This window comes from Anser anser (genome assembly GCF_964211835.1).
Source record: "Anser anser genome assembly, chromosome: 2".
Classification (NCBI taxonomy): domain Eukaryota; kingdom Metazoa; phylum Chordata; class Aves; order Anseriformes; family Anatidae; genus Anser; species Anser anser.
This window is the reverse complement of record NC_139721.1, coordinates 103,784,809-103,798,243: the sequence shown is the minus strand read 5'-3', so window position 1 is coordinate 103,798,243 and position 13,435 is coordinate 103,784,809. Positions and strand designations below refer to the sequence as shown.

Sequence of the window (13,435 nt, the reverse complement as noted above, 5' to 3'; positions counted from 1 at the left end):
ATGCATTTTAGAACTGAATATGCAGGTATTCAGCATCTGAGCCTGATCAAACCTGATTTTCCCTAGCTTTGGTTCAGTCGTTAATACCAGCCAAAATAATCTTTTGAGACTCGATACTCAACGCAGAGCAATCTTCTCAGTGACTACATTAAGTACAAGGCTGAAGAAGGACAAGGTGAATCAGAACATGCAATCTTAATTCCTTGATTTCAAATGTGGCCATGAAATGTGGAGGCAGTAAGTTACTGTTTCACCAGTTGTGTATTATTATAACACTCGCATTATGCTCTGCCCTCGTTTTGACATCTTTTATGGCCTTTAATATTATGCAGCTTTTCAGATTAAAGCCTTTGTGCAATCTGCAGAGCTACCAAGGCAGTAGGCAGAGTGATGTGGAAGACATTAGGAACGGCAAATGATTCAGAGAGCTGAAACTCTTCTTAGATCAGGTTTCATGTGTTCTAGGAAACTCCGTTCTCACTTGGCAAACCCCAGGTGCTGAGTAGCTTGGAAAACTCAGGTTGTGATTTTTGTTGAGGGAGAAGGCACTTTGTGGTGCGAGGACTCAAATGTGAAGGGAATTAATATAAAAACGTGATGATGGAGGGAGATGCCTGCCTGTGCTGGAGAGTAGGGGGAAAGACCAGAGGGCAGGTTTCGGAGGGAGGAAGATTGGTCAGAGCATTGCAGAGGCACTGCAGTGAGGATGCGAGGGAGTCCGACACCAATTTGGGGAGGTGAGAGAGAGGGTTGGGGGCAGCATGCCTGTGAACTGAAATGATGGGCATTTAAGCAGAAGTAACTTTGCTATGTGTCCTGCAATAAATGGCTGATGTTGACGTGGATTTAGATTGCCCTGCATTTTCTTCAAGGTGTGTTGTAAAAATAGTGTAAAACCCAACGTCATCCCTCAGGGTGCTGGGGTAACCTGGCAGGTCCTGCAAACACCCCGCCAGCTTTGGATGTGGAGGGGCAACACAGAGCTTGATGTCCAGCCCTGCCCCTCCTCAGAGACCCCCTTCGCTGCTGGGGACCAGGCTGCTGCAGGGGTGAGGTGAAGGCTCACGGTTACTTTCCTAGCTCTGTCACATAGGAATCACTCCGTGACCTGAGGACAGTCCTGCACCTTAGGACAGTCTGCCTCAATAGGCACACTGCTCCAGGCTGGGTGGAAAAAAAATGGTGTAGCTCATAAAGGTAAAACATCTCCAGACATCACTTTTGTATACATAGAAAGTGGTTGAGATTTTAAAGTCGGATATCTGTGGATCATCCTTGGCTCTACGTAGATGCTTTGAAATCTCTGGTAGGCTTATAAATTCCCCCCTTCTATTGGTAAAAAGCTTACATTAATACTAACTATACTGGACCATATACCTATCATGGGTGCAGACCTTACTGCTAGATTTTCAAGTCAAGGCACTTGTATAGAAAATCTATTCTAAGTCATTTATAGAGGCTTCTAAAATTTTATTGGTGATAGTCTTTTTCTTTCTCAAATCACTGTATGGCCTCACTGATGGCAGCCAAAGTACCTGGCTTTACAGACTTGGGCTTGCAAACCATAGCTTCAATAAAAATGTTAAACTCCTTTTTCTCAAATGGTGTTGCTGCAACATGCAGCAAAAAAACAGGGAATGTAAGTAAGTGTGATAGAAAGGTTTTATTAGCCTTTCCTTAGAATGATCTGCACTACACACTTACAGTGTTGGCGCACATAATTAATTGCAGTCAGCCCAAATCCATCATGAAAACGCCATACTGCTCAGTATGTGCTTAACACACTGTGTGTATTTTTGTGTGATAAACATATGTATTGTCGTGTGAAATATATGTGTATATATGTACACAATACTACGTTGTGACCACAACAGAAAAATGAAGGTAATTGATGAATATTTTTTTGCAAATAGTTATTCTGGATTCTAATCCTGTGTTCATTCTACACAAAGGCAAAGCAAGGGCATCTTCCTTGGACATGTATAATAATCTTTCCCACTACCAAACTACAGTCATCTGAAGGTAAAAGAAAAAGCTTTAACAACACAGCAAGTTTACACCCTTATCTGTGCTTGACAAAATTCTAACCATAATTTGATTTGACCATATATGCAATATATGTTTTTATTTAAGTAATAACGACTGAGGCACAGAGCATTTCTTGAAAATTAATGGCTGGCTGAAAAATTTTATAGCCCAAATGCAGCCAAGGTCCATTAATCCCAACTGGTCAATTCTCCATGAAATGCCTTATGTCAGGGGTCATTTGTTACATTCCCATCCCTCCCACCCACCAATAAAGAAGTAAAATTAAATGTTAGTTCCCTCCTATGGCATCGCTGAGCCTTGAAGCAGCCACTGGAAGCCTCTGCTAGAAAGTGTTGCTGCTGCTGCCATAGCAATGAGCATTTCTTAGTGGATGAGTGATGGAGAACCTTTCAAGAAGGGTCTTTCGCTTTCTATTACTTTACATTTGTTAGTGAAAGAGCTCTTCAGTTTGCTTCTTGGAGCTGACAAGGAGATGAAAAGACTGCTGTGTTTCCCCTGACACTTGAAAAGGTCTGGGGTTAGGAAGGTGGAGTGAGTTTTCATCCCACATATATCACAAATCTTGTCTACCATTGCTGCCATCCTTCTAGGATCTTATATTTACTCACCACCAAACACACAGGGGGATGTTTATTTAGTGACCAGTATGAAATGCTTGCATCTCTAGTTTATTTTCCCTCGGTGTTTCATTAATTGCTGGTTAAAATTGGTACATTAGAGGCTTCATTGGCACCGAATGATAATTTTTCAAACTGGAGGGCTATGGTAAGTATAGTGGCTATTGAAGAGTACAGTTATGAGATTAAAGGGATAACAGAAAAATAACTGTAACAAGCTGTCAGGAAGGCCATTGCTAAATATTCAGGTTAAAAAAAAAATGTTATGTTCTTCAGAATTAGGTGAAAATACTCTCTTTCCGTCTGCAAATCATAACGAAAATCACATCAGTATATCATTATATGCAGAAAATCTGTCACCGGGATGTCACCCGGCACTTTCCATCTCTTGCTAGCAAACATGTACATCTTACTGAGGAAATAAACTCTAATGTGAAGCAATGATGTCTGGGGGATTGTATTCAGCCACCCACTTCTTGGGCTCAACACTTGTGCAGCTCTATCTCAAAGCATTCCTCTGGTGGTCTCACAGCTTGCCCCAGTGTGCTACTGGGGCTGCAGAAGCCACCTGCCCACAGAGAGCTTTTGTCTCTGCTTTTCAGGAAGGGGGAGCAAAAGCAGTCACCGCTCATTCAGCGTGAAGATCCTTGGAGATGTGTGGTTTGGGTTTTAACTGCACGTGTGCTTTGTCATGAAACAGTTCCTTAGATGATGATCTTGGAAGTTAGAGACTTGGTTTTCATTTCATCCCTCAGCATCCTTGGGAGAAGGGGCTGGAGAACTGGGCTTTTGTTCTTCCACTCATGAAGTGGATGGAACAAGCCTTTCAGTGGTTATAATTTTTATTTTAAATTGGAAAGAAAAAAAAAAAAAGACAGGAGAAATGCAAAACTGAAAGGCTGTCGTTCTATTAAAAAAATGGAGCTGTGGTGGAAGATCTGGAGTTCAAGTGGTTGATTATGAATGGTCAGTCAGTGTATCTAGATAGAGTGAAGATGTAAAAAGCTTATTATTTAAATTTCATGTGAAATGAGATTTTCAAAATACTCCAAAACATGAAAGTACATGAAAGAAATACTGCAGTTAGGTGTCTTGTAGCTGTCCCTGGAAACCTGCATTAGGGACAACAGTTTGAGGATATTAGTCTACGATGAGGGTACAGTGAGTTAAGTTGTGCTTGGCTCCATTTCTTTCAGCAAAGTGACTTTGATTATTCAAAACTTGTTCCATATCCCTTGTCCAATATATTGTTAATAGCACTAGTCTAAAAGCATGACCAAGTAAAAGTGGATTTAATTCTTCATTATTTTTGATAAGATGGTTTGCTTTTTCAAAGGGTTTGTGCAAAGTGTGACTGGAGCCACTGTGTTGAAAAGAGTTGTACATAAGTTATCCCATCATGCAGTGAGTCCCCGTATGCAAAGTTTTGCCTTGCAGAACCACAGTCATTTTCCTTAAAATAATGTTTAAAGCTAATCACTTCTAATAAAATTACATGAGCTTGATAGCAACACCACTGCTCGGACTGGATTTGCAATCTGTTTTTTTAATTATAGAATTTAATTATTTTTTTCTAATATTTACTATTGAATTTAATTTTGATTTTGTTTTTATCACTTAAACATCCTAAATTTCAGGGATTCACTAAAATGTGTCACATCATTATAACCCTTATTATGAATTATTCACTATAATTACTGAGTTGTTGCAAACTTCATTATGAAATTTGAAGTACCAGAAAATCTGGTGGTGATACTGTTTTACTTCTTGGATGTTCTTAAAATAAGTCAGACTCAACAGATTGCAAAAATATGCAATTACAAAGTTATTAAAATGCAGATTTTTGGCAGGAAGCCACTGTATTCCCCTATGTTCGCAGCTGTCTCTTTGCAGGAAAACTGCCCTGAGCAGGCTGTGGTGGCTTCTCGGAGCTATTACAGCTGATAGGGTCAGTGCCGGGACCCCTCTGTGGACCAGGTTCAGTAACTTTTTACCTTTCAGGTCATAAGCATCACTTGACTTTTTTTTTTATTGTCAATTTTTAGGTAGGTGGGATTGACAGTAGGCCATCCTTTGTTCTCTGTCGTGCTGATGGTAAGTCCGGGGTAGCTCTCCTGAGACTGTGTGCACCATACCTACATCTACACAGATGGTTCTTAGGATTAGCATGTGGACTGCTCTGCTGGCAGGGGTAGCAGCAGAGATTTTGAATTTCACTTTGAGCTCAGTGTAACAGGCTTTTTCCCCTGTTGGAACTGGCTTTAACCACTGCTCCCTTCACAGCTCTCTGAGAGCAGGGCAGGCTGGAGTACGAACAAAGCAGCAGACACTTTGCTTTAATAAAGAAGTAAGCACTGTCATCATACCTTCATCCCATCTCCCCCAGTGTCACTGTTTTGTGGGTGGGTGGTTTTTTTTGGTCTCTGCACAGTGACTTGGGAACAAAAATTAGACCTACTAACTGCACAAGATTTTGAAGTTGGTGCTCAAAGTATTGTGTGCAGATATTCAATGCAATTGCTTGCAGCCAAAAACTGTTTTGTCCATGGTTTAGCATCCAGGTAGAACCAATATTTGGCTGCTCTTTTTCTGTATCTTTTTTTTTTTTTTGCAAGATGCTCCTAGTACTGAGTTTTGTCATGCATTTGTGCAGCTTGTCTCAAAAAGCAGAGTAAGTTCTTTTCTCTCCGTGAAATTGCAAGACCGGCACAAGCCCTGAAAGGGAGGGAGGGCTCTGCACAATATGAAGTGTAGCATCTAAATGGCAAAGAAGAGCACAATGAGCAAGTCATCCCTGCTGTGAAACTGGGGTGATGTTTCCAAAGCATGGAAACAAGAGAATTTCACGTGGTCTGTGATAAAGTACAATGGAACAGCCTCCAGTTCTAAAGCTATAAATGTCTGGTGCTGTCAGGTGGTTGCTAGCTCTGTGAAACAGATGTCATTAATATCAATGAGGGTCTGTAATAGTCTCCCACAGGACAAGTGACATTTAGGGATTCAAGACTGAAATAAATGAGAGATTGAACAGGACAATTAGAGAATATATTAGAATTGACTAGTATTCTACTATCCCATTATATATGGGACTACCTGGTAATACTTGAATTTATTCCTCTCATAAATACCTTTCTTCTCTCTCAATCAAGTCCAATCTGTGTTGTTTCAAAAATCCCAAATTTTTGAAATCCCTCTTTGTAGATGATGAAGAACCTAAAACTTTAAAAACATGAAGTTACCATTTAAAAGTTAGGTGCATCCTGAGGAACTTGCATTGACGATAATATAGAAGAGTTAACAGAAGAGATTGATACCTATATGAGGAGGAAGATGCAGTGACAATCTGAGTAGAGCCCTTAAACCTCAGAGTTGCTGGTGCATACTGTGTGCTGCCTGTCTTGTACAAGAGGACGTGAGGTGAGCCTGGACAGAGAGAAATACATCCAAAAGGAACTTAATGCTGAGACTCTCCAGAGCTACATGCACACCAGAGGGCTGTAGAAATGCAAAGCCGAAACGTCCTTCCTTGTGCTGGTGTTTCTGAGCCATCCAGGAGCCAGTTTGGATGCTGGCATAAAATGCAGCAGCTTGGGACTAGTTTAGTTTATTCTTGCAGATTTGGCCCTCGCAGGCAGTTTAACTGAGTTAGGCACTGTGAAGCTTTAGGTGCTTTTCTTCCATCCTGCCACACTGTCTGCTTGGTTGCAGAATGAATGACAAATGGTGATAGAGGAAGAGCCCAATGTGGATCCTCCAAAGAAAAGCAACTATACCCTCATGAGCAAAGGCAGGGCACTGTTTCCTTCTTGGTCATTTGCACTGAGGAAACTCCCACTGATTTCATTTTCCAGGACTGATTTCTGCTTTGGGGGTGGAGAATTGTGGAAGGCATTCCCTATGCTGCTGGTCATCACAGTTTTCAGAGCCCACGTGGGAAGAAATACTATAAAAATGAGGACTGTCAAAGGTACTGGAGAACATGAGGCCATGTCCCTCTCTGTAAATGATACTTCCCAGGGATATTTTCCTCATGTAATTTCAAAGGTCTTGAATCAAAAAAAAACAGTGTGTGTGACTGAAGGTCTGGGAACGTGCTGAGGCTTACCTGAAGGGACTGGGGAATAAGAGGAGAAAAAGTCTTTTCTAGTTGTCATAACCTAGGGGTTGAATCTCCACAGGGCAGAAGGCAAAAGGTCAGAGCCTGCCCACTGTCTCCTGTGTCTTCCCAGAAGCAAGTAGATTTTGATTCCCAGAGAAAATAGAAAGGGAAATTCAAAGGAGCTTGGGTAGGAGATGCCAGGTAGGGGATACCAGGTTGTGGTCCAGGAAAGAAGAAAAGCAGTGCCAGCACGAGTCTCGGTGTAGGGTGCTTGAGAGGATGTAAGGGGAGGTTGGTGTTTCAAACACATTGTGCATTCCTTTTGCATCTGTGTTGGTCAGTACAGAGCTAACAGCAGCTTTGGCCATTTCCCAAAAGGGAAAGAGGCGAGCCGGCTTAGTATTAAGCAGGTCCCTGTCTGGGTCCTCTTCCACAATTTTCTCTCCAAGTAATCTATTACCACATCTCAAGAGAAGAATGACCCCAATCTAAAGATTAATAGAGCAGTGTGTGGATGTTTCCAGTGATGTGTATGAAACTCAATTTTTTTCATGGTGTGCACCAAGGTGTCCTTAACAGCAGATCTCTGGATCTTAAAAGCTAGGCTGATTATTGAAGAGGGCAGCAGGCAATTTAGGGCACACAGTGTTTTCTTATGACAGAAGCTTTGCTGTGAAGCGCAGTAATTTATGTTGATAAATTGCAGCCATCAGAATGTCTAGATCGCTTCACAGGATGAATTTCTAAATGTAGTTTGGGTAGTGGGGGACAAAAGGGGACAGGGATGGTTTCTGTATGTACCATTTCTTGAAAAGTAGTGCTGGGCTTTCTTGTGTTCTTGAAGTTAGCTTGTTGTCTCTAGGGTCGGATTAACCCAATTTTGTTTTAATGTGCCAAATAAATTTTTAACTTCCATAACCATGTTGCAATGAAAATGAGACTGCACAATGTCAAGATTGAGTAGTTTTTGAATGCTAGCTCTTCCTTAGCAAGCATTTTTTGGTTTGGGTGTTCTTTATGTGTGCCAAAACGAACAGCCAGCTTGGCTCAGACAAGGCATATCTAAGTGAAGCAAGCCACCTTCATTTAATCAAAAGACAAGACAAATTACCATACTTCTTCTAAGAAACAATTCTGTTGGGGGAAAAGAGAGGAGTTTTCATACCATGTTGTTATTGATGTGTTTTACTGTCATTAAGATTATAAATAATAAGATTAATTTAAAAGTATAACGGCTTTGCTGGACTTTGCTTTGTCTTGTTTTTGTTGCTTTTTAAAGCAAGGATTAAAGGCACCGGTGGGTCTAGTTGATCTTGTAAGAGGTTACAAATTTCTCTGTCCTTTTTTCATCATGCTTTATGGTCAGAGGTTTTAAAAGGAATCCTTTGGACTTTGATTCAGCACTACACAGGGTAGGTGCTGAGGTTTTTATGATATCAGTGACATGTCTGTGTGGACTTAGCTTAAGCCCATGATTTAGTACCTCTCTGAATTGTAGCCTGCAGACAAGAGTATCTAGGTAGCCCAACTGGATAAGGTCTGAATTAGGTATGAATTTACTCTAAAGTTGAGTGTGCATGTGTCTTGGCTTTGCAGCTGTCCCTGAAGATGATAATGAATGTACTCAGCCTGAAGATTTGTACTGTTTGAACCAGATCTCCATAAGGGATGATGGTGGGATCTACTAGGTGTTTTCAAAGCAGGAAGTACAATCAATGTTTTTGTTTTTTCAAAGCTGACCCCGGGTTATGACCTTCTATAAAGGGTGAAAGTTTTAAGTTCCAGGATTTTCAGAGCGCTATACACTGAATTAGTCCCATTAGCAATTAAGCGTTTGTTGGGGAAGGGTTTGGTATTTTAGACCATGACAATTCCATGCTGATACTAGTACCTGTGTAACACTAGAATTTAATGAAAAAAAATCCAACATTTGGGTCCTGTTCTGGAAGAAAAGGTTTCTGTACTGAAAGACAGACAACTGCTGTGCATCTCATTTCCTAACCTTGTCTTCTATTTGTTATACAGAGCTGTGTGCACATAGGCAACAGAAGGAAAACTACAGCATAACCTGTTTACTAATGATGGTAGTTCCTTTAGGCTGAATGCAAGCGTGGCATATTCTTATGAGATGCTTGTAAAACTTTATTTCCAAATAGCAGCAGTGAGTAGTGGTTTCCAGCACATCTCCCGGAGCTCTGGAAATGGATATTTTACTCAGCAGTAAGAATAAGAGCCAGTTGGGATCTGTTCAAATAAGCTCTTCCCTTCTTGACATATTTTAAGAACTCAATTTTTTCTACAAGTATCTTCAAGACGGTATCATTCCCTGCCCGTCCCTACCCCCCCCCCCCCCCCCCTTTTTTTTCCCTTGGGACTTCAGCTTTCCATACTACTGGTCCAGAACTTAAGTCTGCTGAAGATATGCTAAAATCGGTTGTCTCTGTTTGGTGAGTACTGTCTCCTAAAGGAAAAAAGTGAGAGACTTAGAATTTTGAGTTCCTCGTATTTCTAGTGGAAAGAGGCTTCTCCGGGTGTTACCTTTTGTTTTAATACAAAAAGAGCTGATGGAATCAATTACATCTTTTTCTTCTCTTTTCAGACCCGAGCTAAGAAAGTGCAAAAGCAGCAGCACACTTTTGCCCAGTTTATTGCAATGTAATTGCATCATTCAATAAAAATTACAATTGGCTCTGCAGTGCAAGGGAAAAGGGAATGAGAAGTTGGCAGGCAAGTTCTGGCTCACCTTAAATATGCATGAGGAGTGTACATTATCAATGGAAGTGTAGATAGGACTGGGCCCTGGGGGTTATATTCTCATTATATTGCTGGGTCATACAATGTGAAGGGGGAGTAGACTGGCAGACTCCTAAACTTATTAACTATTTTCTATTTGGGAAGATTAAGTTTTGAAGAAAAACATCCAGTAATCACTGGGGTACTATTTCTATCATCATAAACTTGTGTCAACTTAACTGATTTTAATAATGATTATTATTATAAAAAACAGCAACTCTTATCTCTGCCACTGCACACGTGCTGTGTTAATGAGGAATCTTCTTTTTCTTCTCCCTTCTGCTTCTTCTTACAATACCCTGACTTAACTCATTTTTCCTCTCCTCTTCCCCCACCTCCAGCTGTCAATCACTGTCACATTACTTTGCATCATATACATCAAGAAGAGCAGCTTTTTCCATCAAGTAAGCCAATTCTAAAGCCGCTTTCCCAGAGGCTATACAGATTGTGCGAGCTGGAGGAGCTCAGGAAAGAGTAAACTGGACAATAACAAAGGCTCCCAGAGCTGCTTCTAGCTGCCAATCTCTCATGCATGTATTCACACAGTGCTATATATAGGGCATGCCTCTAGGGCCAGAATCGCATCTATCAGCCCAGCGAACAGAACTCCTCTCCACACCATTAATCACAGTGGGGAGGAGGGAAATGGCTCATTACGCTACATCAATGATATTGTCCAGTCTGTCTTCTACAAATTACAGGAGCTGCCTCTACATTGTGTTCAGCATCCCCTGACTTTTGAAGTCCATGATTCAAGGGAGGGAACAAAACTTCTTAATAGGAGTTTACCTGTGAGCAACAGAGGCAAACTGCTTTTAGTGAATTTAGTGTTACAGCAAGGCAGGCTCTCCAAGTGGCTTTCCTTCTACTGCTAGGTCTTCAGCAGTGTTCCCTCTCCCAAAATGACACATTTGGGCACAACCTTTCTGTACTCCAGCTGTTGAAGAGTGGGGCTTTTTCAGTTTTGCAGCATTATTTGTAATCCCCTCAGTCTGCTTGCAGTATAGGGCGAGTCAGTGAGTGTGTGTGTGTGTGTCTGTGCATGTGTGGCATCTGTAAAGCACCTTTTGTGTCTGATCGACCTCAGGTTTATTTGAGTAAGAGCTTCCTGCAGTATTCTGGCCATCCTTAAAGGTCCTGGGCTTTTTCCAAGAATCCTGTGACTATTTGTGGGTACCCTTTGAAAACAGCAAGTAGAGATTTATCTGCCTAGCTGATGATGGTGTTAGAGCTCATATAACTACATTTTTGCTCACAGCTTTTAGGCTTGACACTTTATTGCTCTCTTTTCTACTTATGCCCTGTACTTTAAAATCTATATCATCAGGGTTTCACTCTTGCTCATGACATGACATACATCTTGCCATGTACTGACCTCTTTGTTGCAGAAATTGTCTGTGTGATTTCTATACAGAACTTGCACAGATTCTCCAGTTCTTCCTAGAAATGTTGGTGTTTTACCTGGTGTTTTCTAAACCCACCCTTCAATAAAATCTAAGCTCTTATCAGACTTTATTTCTGTCTGATTTTGAGATTCACTGCAAGCTGTTTCCCTTGGTCTGATGAAGTCTGCATTGTAGTGGGTATATATGTGATATTATTTTGACAGTTCTTAAAAGAAGACTGCCTCTTATTAGAAGAGCAGTGCTGCATATTCCATACTGTGCCTTTTGATGTGTGAGCATGCTTTTAGTTACAAAAAGATATATCGTTATATAGATGTATAGCTATTATAGATGTATCATTACATCAGTTATCACCAAGCCTCATGTTGTGTCCAGAGCTTGCATGAGACATCTCTAGGTTTTGAGGGTTACCTTGGAGACATGCTGGCTTTTTCTGTATCACTGGATGTTTTGTAGTGATATGTAGTGGTACACTCACAAAGTTATGATATTAAGAGGAATGTGTGTCTGTCTCCACATCTTCCAAGAGGTGAAATAGACTTGTAGTTCCCACTTGCTTTGAGACTTCTGTATCTGGTTATTTATGAAGACTGTTTACTCTGATTGGAATATCCCAGGATTAATCTTTAGATATGTCAATATATTTTCAGGCACTTCTGCTTGCATCATAAGCACATACATAGAGAAATATTGGAGATTTTTTATTTGCATGTTGTAGGACATTTACGATAGGATAGTGTAGAATTCAAATGAAAGGATTATAGCTATGTTATGTTTTTGCTATGAGCACTAGTGATGGATACATCCATCATTTAATGCACTGTGCAGCAGACTTGTTGAAACTACTGGTACAACACTCCATAGCAGTAGTTAAAGGAATACTTATAATTTGGAAATAGTATGTGCTTTATTGTTGGTCTGCCTTGTTTGAATGTAAAAATACATATTGTCAGGATTTTTTTTTTCCATTTTAAGCAAACATACCTAAATAAAGCAAGTTTATAAGTAACATAGGAAATAAACCCTTACACCTATGACTTTTCCTTCAGGTCAAAAAGATACTTTTTTTTTTTTTTTAACTCTACTTACTTCCTTTTCTAATGCTTATGCCACACCTCTAAAAAGCAGTATTAGTGTGCTGTAGATGGGGGATTCATCAGAAACTATTTCCAGTGCTGTTCTTTCATTCTTCAGATACTTCTGTGGTGGTCTTACCCTGCTGGACAGCTAAACCCCACCACAGCCACTCTCTCACTCCCCCTCCCCAAAGGGAAAGGGGGAGAAAATATGATGAAAAGGGCTGAGACAAGGACAGGGAGATCACTTCCCACTAATTGTCATGGGCAAAACACACTCAAAACAAACTAAAAACACCTGCCCCCCACAGTCCACCCTCCTCCACCTCCTCCCCCCAAGAAGCGCAGGGGAATGGGGGCTGCAATCAGTCCCTTACACTTCATCCCTCCCACGGGATGCCACCTTCCCAAACCGATCCTGCGGGGGCTGCCCACAGGCAGCAGCTCTTCAAGAACTGCTCCCACATGGCTCTGTACCACGGGGTCCATCCCCCAGGAGCAAACTGCTCCAGCACGGGTCCCCCACGGGCGGCAGCTCCCCCCAGACCCCCTGCTCCTGCGTGGGCTCCTCTCCACGGGCTGCAGCTCCGGCCCGGGGCCTGCTCCTGCGGGGGCTCTCCATGGGCCGCAGCCTCCTCCAGGCCACATCCACCTGCTCCACCGGGGGCTCCTCCACGGGCTGCAGCGTGGAGATCTGCTCCGTGTGGGACCCATGGGCTGCAGGGGGACAGCCTGCTCCACCAGGGGCCTCTCCACGGGGTCCCTTTGGAGCTGGCTCTGATGAGACATGGGGCAGCTGCTGGACTCTTCTCACAGAGGCCACCCCTGTGGCCCCCCACTACCAAACCCTTGCCACATAAATGCAATACAGTTATTAAGAAATATATGAACTTGAGGAAATTAAGCTGCTATCATTGTTTCTTGAAGTGACATAAATGTTTTTGAAGTGACTTTTAGCAAAATTTCCATCTGAGGTAATATTGCTTTCAGTAAAATTTTCCCTATTTGCAAAATAATAATAGGGAAGAAAAAAAAAAAAAACATATCTGGTGGCTTTAAACCATTAGTCAGATACTTAATATGTAGTGAAAGTCTTCATATGTTTTGTGAAGTGACTACATAACAGGAGTGGAAAATGCTGAGTACACCAAATGGCAAATGTCAGCTAAGATCCAATCATTTTTAGTAAATTTGATTTTGAACTCAAAATAAAATTCAGAAAGGTGATTTTCTTAGCTATTGATAGGAATGCTTCTTCTACAGCACCCCTCAGACACTGATAATTAGTGAGGAATGACAAATGTTTGAAGATGACAGTAATATCAGGTGAGATAAAGAACATCCTAGACTATAAATCAGATTTACTTTATGGAAACTCACTGTAACCTGAAAAAA

General features: G+C 41.4%; 1 protein-coding gene across 34 annotated transcripts in view; it reads left to right on the top strand.

Annotated features, from left to right (window-relative positions):
• TPK1 (thiamin pyrophosphokinase 1) overlaps positions 1 to 13,435 on the top strand; it is a 327,683-nt gene that overhangs the window by 299,633 nt on the left and 14,615 nt on the right. The gene's annotated exons all lie outside the window — the stretch shown is intronic.